Source organism: Benincasa hispida, chromosome 2 (assembly GCF_009727055.1).
Source record: "Benincasa hispida cultivar B227 chromosome 2, ASM972705v1, whole genome shotgun sequence".
Lineage (NCBI taxonomy): Eukaryota > Viridiplantae > Streptophyta > Magnoliopsida > Cucurbitales > Cucurbitaceae > Benincasa > Benincasa hispida.
Window position 1 is genome coordinate 39443452 of NC_052350.1, and position 14141 is coordinate 39457592.

Sequence of the window (14141 nt, forward strand, 5' to 3'; positions counted from 1 at the left end):
CCTCAATACCATCATCAGATATTATGTTTTGGACTTTTGTTAAACCCACATAGTAAATAGGTGGTTCACAATCCTCCCACTACATCGAGGCAATCTCAACTCTTAAGATGGATCAGCTTGATTGAATGAACCGACATCAACAACTCTTGTTGAAGTCTCAGTATTATCATAAAAAATCGTTCTTAAAACTATTTTTCTTCGTGGTTTGTAGTCCCTCACGTGGTCTTCCTCAAAGAAAGTAACGTTTGTCGACAAAAATATTTTATTTTCCTTTTAATCAAAGAAGTATCCACCTCTCGTTTCCTTGGGGTAGTCTACAAATAGGCATATTTTCAATCGAGGTTCCAGCTTTTTGGGATTTATCACAAGCACATGGACTAGACATCCCCAAATCCTAAAATGGCGTAAACTATCTTTACAGCCTCTCTACAACACCAAAGGAATTTTAGAAACACTTTTGGATGGAATGTTGTTCAAAATGTAAATAGAAGTCTCCACTGCAAATCCCAGAACATGTCAGAAAGTTGAGCATAGCTCATCATAGACGAAACCATGTCCAACAGGATTCTATTTCTCCTTTTCGATACACCATTCTGCTAAAGTGTACCGGAGGCTGAGAGTTGGGACATTTTTTCATGTTCTATCATATAGTTCCAGAATCTTATGTCCATATACTCTCCACCATGATCAGATCGTAGTGTTTTTACCTTTTTACCTAACAAGTTTTCAACCTCAATCTTATAATCATTGAAATTTTCAAGTGCTTCAAACTTGTGTTGCATTAGGTAAAGATACTCAGATCCTGAATAATTTTCTATGAAATAGATGAAATATTCATACCCTTCCCTTACTTTTATATTCATCGGACCACAACGATCTGAATGTAAGCTTCAAGGTCTCTTTGGCTCTATAACCTTTTCTAGTAAAAGGTCGTTTCGTCACCTTGTCTTTAAGGCATGAATCACATACAGGTAAATGGATTTCTTCTAAACCATTTAAATGTTCAGTTTTCACTAATCTCTCAATCTTATTGAGATTAATGTTACCTAACCTTAGATGCCAAAGGTGGGCACTATCTTTAGGAGAAATCCTTGGTCTCTTCGCAGTTATTGCCGTTCTGGACATTTTAGTATTTAGGATAATTTTTGTAACTAACGACCTTAGTATATACAAGTTACTTTCTTTTTAAGCAAATACTATCTTCATTCTGTTCTTGAAAATAAACATTTTACTTCCAGAGAAGGAGAGAGAATAATTTTTCTCAATCAAACAAGAAACAGAGATAAAATTCCTTTTCGTATTAAGAACTACATATACGTCATCTAATAACATATATCGTTTCTTGTGCATGAGTAATTTAAGTTTGCCTTCGGAAACAGTTGGAACGGCCTGACCAGTACGGACTCAAAAAGTCATCTCTCTAGCTTCCAATTGTCTTCAGGAATCAAATTCCCAGTAGGAAGAACGCACGTGATTAGTAGCCCCTAAATCAACTATCCAGTCAGAATCATTATTCAAGCACGACACCAAGACAAGTAAATCAGATTTACTGTCATTGGATCTTTTCCTATTCTAGAGAGCAGTGGGATTAGCTTGAACACCCTTATTATGAACTCCAATTTTTTCTTTCGAGATCAAAGCTCTTTGATAAACTTCGCAAGAGTTAGAAACTTTTGCCTCCTCTATTAGTCCCTTGACATTTGATAGGGACCGAAGTTCAAATAAGGAGTTGGCATTACTGGTTTTGTCTAATCTGAAGTGTAGTAACCATGCTATCAAATCTCTTAGCCTAGACATTAGGTATGCTTGCCAAAATGTGAACTCATGCCTCAAGATTGGCCTTCATTCACCTTTCATATGCATCAGGAACACTTTATGTTGCATCAAGGGTTGAGACTCGAAGACATTCCTCAGTCAAGACGAAGTTAAGGTCGTTTACTATGAACATAGTTTTAATAGCTTCTTTCCAAGTTGTGTAATTGAATTCAGTTAACATTTTAGCTTTAAGAAGGTTCATTGAAGCGTTAGACATGTTTACTGATACAAAAAAAAAAAAAAAAAAAAAATTACCATTTTAGACACCTATGCAAAAATTCATTTTAGTCCAATCAATTTTAGCAAAACCTTAATAATGAACCCCAACCATTATTCTATTTTGCAATGATGCTTCAGTGGTTTAGGACAAAAGCTACCAAGGAGTGGTCAGTCACCCCTCCACTGAATTAAGGCATTTCTTAACCAATCATCACACCAAAATAACTCTTATTCCAATGACGATAGTCACCATTGATTTGATTAAGAAATCATTAACTCACTTAATAATTTCTTGTAAGTGTGACTTTTCATTTTAGACCCTAGAGTTTCATCCCAATGAGCCAACCGAAGGGAAAAGCTGATTGAGACAAAAACCAAAGTGATCCTATCCATAAACCATTTCTGAATTTCGCCCTGATATTGACCTGATGCATAAACTATCTGAAGGGGGATGCTCTCAGGGTGCCACGAAGCCGTGCAAGAAGGTCTAACGATGAAAACCAATGAAGGAGACTAGAAGACATGTTGACACACACCCCTCTCTCACTTACTATAAATACTCTCTCCATTCACCTTGATATTGACCTATACAAACACTGTTTGAAGGGGAACGCTCCCAGAGCTCCATGAGGTCAAGCATGAGTCTCACGGTGTAAACTTTTAGGGAGAACATGAGTGAAAAAATTGACATATCATATACATTTTTTTCCTCCCACTGTGTATTTAAAATTTTAGGGTTTCATACTTAGGCAAACCTGACTAATTCAATTTATCTAAGTCATTATTAGTTTGCTCAATATAACGCTTGTATTGAATATTTTAACAACATGTGATCTCATTTATTGAACTCTTTAACAAAATTGATCACTTATTGCATGCTTATAAAATATTTACCTAATTCACCTTCTAGGTCAGTTCCCAGATAGAGGTGTTTCGTTTCTATCAGCTTAAAAACCTCAGCCTAGACAGAATGTTCCTTAGACAAAAATCCCTTATGGGCAATCATTTTATAAATTTAATCTTTTAATCGGAGTTCATTTTAAGCCTATTAAAACGAATTAAAAGATTAACCTATTCCTAATCTCATTAGAAAAGTGTTTAACATAAGTCTAGTTGAATTAATTTTAAACCATTTAAAATTAATTTTGACCTATATTTGCATGCAAGTCTTGATTATAGATTTTAATTCTAATTTCATTATCCTTATAACCATTATACAATAATGAAATATAAAATCTATAAATTTACATATGTGACATTGGTTAAAAATAATGCTTATATTAATCTAAGTAATGTCATGCTCAATGCAAATTCCTTTTTCATTGTAAAATATAACTCTTATATTAAACAATCATTAAGTATATCAACCATCATGCCATCATACATTATAATAAATATAATATTATATGATGCATGAATATGTTTAATATACCATATATCTAAATAATATATCATTTATATTAAGATGCATGAGCATGCTAATTTAATCAAGAATCCAAAAATATAACATTTATATTTAGATATGATGCATGAACATGTTTATCCTAAGGTGAGATTTTAAACCTAAATGACATACATTATGTACCATTCAAAACTAATTTAAATCATACATCTCATGTATAATTAAATTAATCAACAATTAATTAAAATAAAAAAAACACAAAAAAAAAAACAATAGAAAACAAACAAACAAAATACATTAGTAGGATTCAAACCTATGAACTCAAAATTCCTAGTAAGATATACAACCAACACACCAATCAATACATCAACCAACAAGATAATGCCTTCAACACGCACATCTAAAATATATATGGATTTGCAGTGCCACACATAGTACATTAGCCCCAAACGGTCGTAGTGCCTGCCTTCCACCTCGCGTCTCGTAGTGCCGCGACGCTTCTGGGCAAAATGCCCCTTTTTTTAGTGTTTCCTGCTCCGAACTTGCTCCATTTTGGCTTTGTTTTCCACCGATCTTTTTAGCAACACTTGCTCCACTATCGACAGGGACTTATAGACTCGAAACAAGAAATTAAATGTCCGAAAACACCAGGCTCTTACATTTTAATCAAATTAAAATGCAAAATCTAAGTGGAAAAAATCGTAAACATCCAATATTGAAAACTGATGCTCAAACATTCAAAATGCAGAACAGAAACCCCACATCTAAGCTAGATTTTGTTTCAAAAATAAAACCAAAGATAAAAACTGCAAGAAAATTGGCTCTGATACCAATTGAAGGGATCGAATCCTGAGCAGAAGCGTGTAAATGCCTTGCATTTCGTTCTTTTAGTTTAAACGAAACAAAATGAGCACAAAAACAGAACCAAACAGGGGATAAACATTCAATAAATCAACATGCTATTTGAAGAGTAGAAAGGGGAAAGAAGAAGAAGAATATCACATACATTATCGATTCCCGAACTCTTCACGATTTCCTCGTCGTCTTCTTCGCAATGATTCTCCAACGAATAGACACCACCGAAAGTGAGACCTTATTATTCTCTAGGAACCAAGGGGAGAAGAGTGGTTTCTCACAGCTTGGTTGAGGAAGAAGAATATAGAATATGGAGAAGAGAAATTTTGAGAAGAAAATGATTTGGAGGCTAGGGTTTCATCAAATGAAATCTCGTTGCCCTAATTTGGGCAAAATGAAGAATTTATGTGAAGACTTTCTCCATAACTTTCCAAAATTACCCTTAGGACTAATTTAAGTAAATAACCCTTATTTAATTAATCAGCCCATTAATTAAATAATCATATTAAATCTCATTTAATGTATATTTAATTAATTAATAAACATCATATGTTTATTTGTCTCCATCTTTAAAAATTAATTAATTAATTCTTTATGAATCAAACTCATAAGAATTTAATACTTGAATCTTATTCAAATATTTCTCTTTTAATTATAGATGAGATCTATAATTAACCATATCATATTAATCTCATTAATATGTTATTCCATCAATTGATTTGAACAATTCAAATTATTCATTTTTTTTTCTTTAGTGAGCTAACAAGGGAACCTTGTGGACCTACAGATTAGAAGGTCCAATGATATGAGATTAATTAATTAAAATTTTTAAGTAAATTAATCAATATTCATTAACTATCGGACACTCCACTAAAGACCGATAGCTACACTCTTCGCACTGTAAATATATTTCTGTTCCACGAATATAATCAATCAACAATGAGTCAACCCTTCACAAATCGCTCATAACTACAACTGGGTCAAATTACCATTTTACCCCTATAGTTACATTTAACTCCTTAAGTACCACTAATTCTTTTAATAAGCAAACAATTTATAGTCCAACTATAAACTAACACCTCTCGAGCCAGTGAGAGATTAAGGCCTCAATGTTCAAGACTTGGAATTAGCTATTAAGAGAGCAATTTATCTACTTTTCTTAAAGACGAGAATAAGTGAATTCCATCTTGTGTAGTTGTGTTCCCAAGTCCTTACTTAGACATATCCCAAAATAGTAGGCTTACTGAGTCGGCTAATATGACCACTCTCACCCATACAAATCAAAGGATTTCTCTCATAAACAAGAGTTCACAACTCACCCAGGATTAAGGTCAAGTCACCCATGGTGATCCTAGTGAAATGTAAGGTCAAGTCACCCATGGTGATCGTAGTGAAATGTAAGTCTCTTCTATCAACAGTGTTATATAGAGAGTATTCATTTTGTGGTCCAATCTTATACAAACTGTCTATATAAAATACCCCGCTCGCATGTCTCTACATGAATGATCAGGATCGGATCATTTGTAACACTTTACAATAATTGTAATATTTACAAAGCTGGTCCTATTTAGGATAAGATACTAAATTTTATCCATATACTATAGACCATTTAGGTTATCACTTAATCATGATCCACCTATATGTCTCCACATGCATGTTTAAATTTCATCAGATAACTTTGGATCTTAATTTATTAGATTGAATTAATGCAGTCTAAACTTCGATAAAATACCTCTTATTTTATTAGATATGTAATTTGTCTTTACAAACTACAAAATACATAAGATTTAGGACATAAACTCCAACAGTTGTATCCTCCCTTGGGTTTTGACATTCGGCCCACTTCTCGATTCCAACTCTCATCTTTTACGATTTTGCCCCTAGGTTCAAAATCACCCTTAAACAAACATCAACAATATTAATCAATCGAATTCAATCACCATAGAAATTAATAATACGTTCTACAAACTGAAAAGAAATCTTTTTGGCCCTCCCTAATCATAAGGTCTTCCAAAGATTTAAGTGGTTATCGTCTTCGAACAGGGCCAAATCCTCGCGCATACGAGAGACTTGCCATGCGAGTCATGCATAATCTGAAGATAATCACAGCTGATTTTTTTTTTTTTAATGGCTAATTGAAAGAAGCTAAATTTTAAAGTTATTATATTTCAAAAGGGATTGATGTAAATTTCCGTGATGCAATAATGAATGAATGAATGAAGTGAACAAAAAAACAACACACTTTCTAAAATTGGGGTAAAAATGTGAGATTATTTATTTTTTTTTTTTCTTTCGAGAAAAAGAAAGAAATAACATACTTATGGAATCTTGTCGCATCCTTCCCATATAATAGCACTAACCACAAAATTTCAAAAACCGTACATTAATTATTTTAGCCTTTCAACATCTTTTTGAATTACATTAAACTTTATTTTCACCAAGTTATTTCATTTCAATCTTACAATTCCAAAGTATTTTAATTTATTGTTTGAATTTAAGAAAAAGTCATCTTTGTAGGCCCCTTACTTTCAAATTTTCTATAAAATTAAGGTAACTACGAATATAGCGATTAGACAAAAAAAATTAACAAATATATTAAAATATAATTCAATTTACAAATATAACAAAATTTAATTTCAAATCTTAGAACGCACCAAGATAGCCATATCGATAAAATATTGTTATATACTTAATTATTAGCCTCGAAAGTTCTATCCATTGAGATTATCCTTTTAATTATTGAACGTTAAAAATAAAAAAAAATTATTTTGGGAGATTTTTAAAAGTAGAAAAATAAGGAAAAATACTTACACAAAATAACAAAATTTTAATCATCTTTGATAGAGGTTGGTAGAAGTCTATCAATGTCTATCAGTTAAAATTGATAGAAGTCTATCATTGATAGATACTAATAAAAAACTATCAATATTACTATTTTTATAAATTGACATTTTTTCTGCTTGGAAAAATTTTCCTTTATTTTTCTCAAAGAACCTCATATTGATCAAATGTATATGTTTCAATTATCATGTTAATATACAAACTCAAAAGTTACACTAATCCATGCGATAAAAGTTAAAATAGAAAATAAAAATTTAAATTATTTTATCTATATATGAAAGATAGACATGAAATCTCATAATTAGAGTAGAGATTTTGATTGAAAATTTAGAAATTTTCTTTTGACCGAATTTTACTTCCCACATGCAAATTAAACTCCATCCACTTCTTTATCTATTTTTTATTTACTAATCTTAATAGAGTCAACTAAAATAGAGTTGGTCAAATAAGAAATACTATCTCATTGACTTTGTAAAAATTTAATGTGATACTTGATTTAAACCATAAAAATGAAATTGAAACAGTTTGACTGGATAACTATTTAGACATTTTTTAACAGATTACTTTATATTTCGGTGTACCAAAAGAGTAAATCAAATTCCAATAAATGAGAGAGTACATACAAAAAAAAAAAAAAAAAAAAGTTCGTCACCAATGCCTAATATCTCCATCACCGACTTCCCCTTCCAACTCCATCTCCACGTCCTCCCGTTACATCGAATTCCCCAACCAATAGTCCATCACAATAGCCTCCTTTGAACTCCTTAGACTCGTGGACTTCTACTTTGTCTCTTCCTTTTCGGTGCTTCCATTGCATCAAAACACCCACCTAGATCTCTGTCGCCGTCACTACCACAGTGATCACCTCGAAATCCGACTAATATGACTCTGATTTCATCTTCTACACTGCCACAATCCAAAATTACTTGAAACCACCTCCACGCCACCATCGACACCTATAGAAAACTCACCTCTCTCCTTTAGGTTTGTCAATCCTTTTCTTGTGGTGGAACAAAAATTGGTGTAATGAAGAAGCAGAACAAAGGAGGAATATGTTGGGAAAAACCTCAGGAATAAGTAGAAAAATAATAGAGAAATTAAAGAAAAGCAATAACACTGGAAACACAAGAACTCGGAGAAAAACCAGAAAGAAATTCACTATGTGAAGAATTGTTACAATCACACAGAACAATTCTCTCTCCTGATCCCAATTACAAGACCACTCTCAAAGCATACTACTCACACCCTTTTCCCACCCTCAAACTAGAGAATACACAAAGGAAATTTAACTAGAGTTAGCACACCCAAGCTTAAACTGTTTCTAACTGGGACGACTTGAAACATAGGCTCCTTTTATAGGCTTGGAGCCCATCTCCATTCTTCAATTTAATCAATGTGGGACAAACTACACTTCTAATATTTTGTCAAAGCCCAACAAATTCCACCTTGGCAAGATATTTGAAGAATTCACAGCTTTTATAACATCCATTGTCTTTGCCTACAATCATAATTCTCAAATAAGAGAACTATAACCTACTTCACCATGAAAAGTAGACCATTTGGAATATCACCTCCTAAGATTTTTCTTTTTCGTCACATGTCGACAAACCTTGCTGATATTCATGGTGCAACTTCCATCTACTTGGCTCAACTGAAAGTCCTTCAACCATCGACATAACTCCCACCACACACCTTGCATATCCGCCAAGGCAATGCCTGTGTGTAAACTTATGGAACCGCTAACATCACATCCTCTATTATGGTAAAGCGGACATACCATGAGGATGAATTTTGTCTTCTTCAGAGGAAGTCAGCGTCATCTCTAACGAGAAAGACATCATTAGCATCCAATTTAGAGCTTTGACGAACCTGCTCTAATTTTCATATGCCCATATTGTTCGTATGCCCAATAGCCTATCTTCTGCTCGAAGACTCTCTTTTTTAAACCTATGCTGAAATCACTCCGGAACTGCACTGAAATACCATCACTGCTTAACATGCACTTATGTAATCCATATTGTATCAACACATCCTTGACTTGCTCTTGCCACAAGTCGAAGTTGATCACTCCATCAAATTTCTCCACATCAAACTTTATTGAACTCATAAAACTTGACATACATCTGTTTCACTCCTAGTAAATAAGAAAATAGTGAACGACCCACACTATTTACAATAATGCAACCCATTTCAAGAATTCTTTTCTAATGTGGAAGCTTAGACAAAGCTGCAACCACAAAGCATAATCAGACATTCAAGAAACTATGAACTTGATGCTCTGATACCACTTGTTGAGAAAAACCTCCCACTGCAGGAATAAGCAGAAAAATAATAAAGAAATTAAAGAAAAGCAATAAAACTAGAAACACAAGAATTTACATGGAAAAATCCCAACTCGGAGAAAAACACGACCTAACAGAAAGAAATCCACTATGTGAAAAATTGTTACAATCACACAAAAAAATTCTCTCCCCCAGTCCTAATTACAAGATCACTCTCTCAAAGCTTTTATACTACTCATACCATTTTTCCACTCTGATAACTGGTAGAAATGCCAGTTATTATAAGCATTTTATTTAGAATTATGAAGGCTAACAAGTAGAAAATACGATGATAATACTTAGAATTTGTAAAAAAATTGAGTTTTGGGTCAATCAGCACCTAAATCCTCACTAACCCTAATATTATGCGTTATTCCGTGTCAGTGTCTATTTTTTTTAGTTATCGCAGGAATCAAACGCATGCACTGGAAATAAGCAATTGCAAAAAAGTCAAATGCATGCGCTGAAGCCAGGCGACCGCAAAGATAATCGCATTCGGTGAAAGCCCAGCTATCGTATAAACGAACGCATGAGGTGATCACATGCGTCTATCGCATGGAAGTTACGGCCATCAACCGAATGCATCCATCACATGGAAGTTGCGGCTATCGATCGAATGCGTTCATCACTTGGAGATTGCGGTCACGGAGTGATAACCGTAATAGAAGGGTGACCGCAAGATGAGTGGAATGCGTTGATATTTCAGTTGAATCAAGCTCGAACGCATACTTTAAGAGTATCAACAAGATAAGATGATGTGACATTGCCCATACCGCGACAAAGGTAGCAGTGAGACATAACGCAATCATGATTGCTGTTGGTGTTTGAACTCTATAAATAGCCCTTGGACCTTCACTTCAAATCATCTGAATTTCTTCCTTAAGATAGAGGTTTACGATCACAGATGAGAGCATGAGCAAGATTTTCTGTGAGGATTCTTCATCTCCATAAACTAGTCCGAGTGACGACCAGAGCTTTCGTTGGAGATAGAGTTTGAAAGAGACGTCTCCACCATCCATCCATGGCACCACCAGCAGCCTTGATGCAGAGTCTTTCATTTCTCCTCTAATCTCTGTATTGTATTACATTTTAGCTTAAGATATTAAGACATTTTGTAATCAATGCATATCTTGATTCCTTCAATGCCATCTTCTTCATCGTCTTTATCTTTATCACCGTTTACCTTCATCGTTTATTTATCAAGGGCGATCGCATACTCAATCGTGTAGCCTAGAGATAGGACGCATGTAGCAACCCACCGAGAGGTGTGCGTTGTGCGAGTATAGTGAGTTAATCATCTTTGCTTGGTGAAAGGCTATAGCAATGCTTGTTGATAGGTGGTTGCAATACTTGTCTATAAGTTAATTAGCCGCATTTAACTGCCTGAGAAGGTAAGAGATTGAACGCACTAAAGCAAAGTATGGATTGTTCCTAAAGATAGGTACGGTCTTATGCTCGATGCAACCATGCACTATAGAGATATAGTCATACGGCTGACCATCGAGAGGTGTGCGATGAGTTAGTATGAAGAGTTGGGATTACTCGAGCGATTTAAGATAATAACATTAATATGCGTTAACAGTTGTTGTGTATCTACCAATTCTCATCGCAAGTCTTCCATTGCTCAATCTGTTTAGTTAGGAGCAGGAGTAGTGTGTAATCCATTAACTTCTTCTTTTTACTTCTATTCATCGCCTCAAACACATTGCTTCACAAGCATTATTGAGTGACAAGTCCCTATGTTCGACCTCGGATTACTCGAGATACTTGCGTTCTCGTTATACTTGGCAAGAAGACAAGAAAACTTGTGATAGGAACGCATGGTCATTGCATACTAGATTAACGCATACTTTCTATTCCAACGCATGACCTTCGACGCATGGGCTTAAATGCATAGCTTAAGACATGCAACGCGCATAATTGTGTTCAACAAATTTTCAATCAACAAGTTTTTGGCCTCAAACTAGAGAATACATAAAGGGAATGTAACTAGAGTTAGCACACCCAAGCTTAAAGTGTTTCTAATTGAGACGATTTGAAACATAGGCTCCTTTTTTAGGCTTAGAGCCCATCCCTATTCTTCAATTTAATCGATGTGGGACAAACTGCACTTCCAACATTTTGCCAAAACCCAATAAGTTCCACCTTGGCAAGATATTTGAAGAATGCACAACTTCTACAACATCCATTGTCTTTGCCGACAATCATAATTCTTAAATAAGAGAACTATAACCTACTTCACCATGAAAAGTAGACCACTTGGAATATCACCTCCTAAGATTTTTCTTTTTCGTCACATGTCGACAAACCTTGCTGATATTCATGGTGCAACTTCCACCTACTTGGCTCACCTGGAAGCCCTTCAACCAGTGACATAACTCCCACCACACTCCTTGCATATCCGCCAAAGCAATGTCTGTGTCCAAACTTGTGAAACTGCTAACATCACATCCTCTATCATGGTAAAGCGGACATACCATGAGGATGAATTTTGCCTTCTTCAAAGGAAGTCACCGTCACCTCTGATGAGAAAGACATCGTCAGCATCGGATCTAGAGCCCTTTGACGAACCAAATCTAATTTTCATGTGCCCAGATTGTCCATATGCCCAACAACCTGTTTTCTGCTCAAAGACTCTCTTTTTTAAACCTATGCTGTAATCAATCGGGAACTGTACTGAAACACCATCACCGCTTAACATACACTTGTGTAATCCATATTGTATCAACACATCCTTGACTTGCATTTGCCACAAGTCGAAGTTGAGCAATCAATCAAATTTCTCCACATCAAACTTTATTGAACTCATAAAACTTGACACAGATTTGCTTCACTCCTAGCAAATCAGCAAGTAGTGAACGACCCATACTATTTACAATATTGCAACCCGTTTCAAGAATTCTTTTCTGATGTGGAAGCTCAGACAAAGCTGCAACCACAGAGCATACTCAGACATTCAAGAAACTACGAACTGATGCTCTGATACCACTTGTTGGAAAAAACCTCCCACTTTTACCGTAGGAATAAGCAGAAAAATAATAGAGAAATTAAAGAAAATCAATAAAACTGGAAACACAATAATTTACGTGGAAAACTCCAAACTCGAAGAAAATTATGACCAACTAGAAAGAAATCCACTATGTGAAAAATTGTTATAATCACACAAAACAATTCTATCCCCTGATCCCAATTACAAGACCACTCTCTCAAAGTTTTTATGCTATTCACAAATTTTTCTCACTTTGAATAGAGAATACATAAAGGGAATTTAACTAGAGTTAGCACACTCAAACTTAAAGTGTTTCTAACTGGGACGACTTGAAACATAAGCTCATTTTATAGGCTTGGAACTCATCCCCATTCTTCAATTTAATCGATGTAGGACAAACTGCACTTCTAATATTTTGCCAAAACCCAACAAATTCCACCTTGGCAAGATATTTCAAGAATGCACTGCTTCTACAACTTCCATAGTCTTTACTGACAATCATAATTCTCAAATAAGAGAACTATAACCTACTTCACCATGAAAAGTAGACCCCTTGGAATATCATCTATCGGGAAAAGAGAGATTTTTGAAATTCAAATTTTGGAGAGAAGGAAGAGAGAGGACCACATAACTATTTAGATTTTACTCTTTGAATAAGCTTGTAATTACGGTTCTCACATTTAGGTTTCTCCGTTTTCTATCCATGATCTTTTGTTTTTTCGATAATCAAGCCAAATTTTAAAAAATTATTTAAACTTATTTTGTTTTTAAAATTTAATTAAGATTTTAGAGGTGAATAAAGCAAATATGTTAAAAATTTTAAAAACTAAAAACTAAAAATGAAAATGCTATTAAACAATGTATTAAAATTAAAATTAAAGTAAATTAAATTGAAATTAAACTCAAATAATATATGGGATTATTGAATTAAAAGTAACACATCAAATTAAAATCATGTTTGAAAAGATTCTTTTTAATTTAATAATAGTAAGAATAGGAATGGAAAAGTAATTTTTAAAATAGTAATTTTTTTAATATGTAAGAAGGAAGATTTGAATCTCTAACTTTAAAATTGATAGTAATATTATGTAAATTGAATTATATTCACGTTTACGAATTTGAAATAGTAATTGAGTACTTATTTTATCTATGCAACCATGGACTTTGGAGTTAAATATTTGTAAGAAAAACGATAATGATTAAATTTATAAGGGAGAGTGAAGTCACGCGCGCGCGAATGGATTTGATCCTTTCGAGTTCGCAGCTTCTTAAATTCGTCAAAATCCAAACCATTTTCATTGCTCCCTCTCTTTCTCTTTCTAAATTCTCTCTCTCCTCTTCCGAAAGCTATGCCTCGGCCGCGACACCAACGTCAGCTCTCTCAAGTTCTTCCGCCGGACCTGATCTCCGGCGAAGATCCGTCTCAGATCTTGGACTTCGGCAGGGGAGTCGCCGGAGCAGTTTCCGGCCAACCCCATCAGCCATCTGNCTCCGTACTTCAGCGGTCCAAGAATCCCGCTGGTCAGGAAGGCTCCGGCGCCGGCCACTTCCCTCAGCTCCCGAAAACGCCGCCGTCTACTTGAACTCAACTCTCTCTCTCTGTGTCTTCAAACTTTTTCTTATTTTAGTTTAATTTTCTCTCTCTAGTTTTCTTGTCTTTGTAATGTTAGTTTTTTTTTCTCCTTTAGGTAACTGAGAG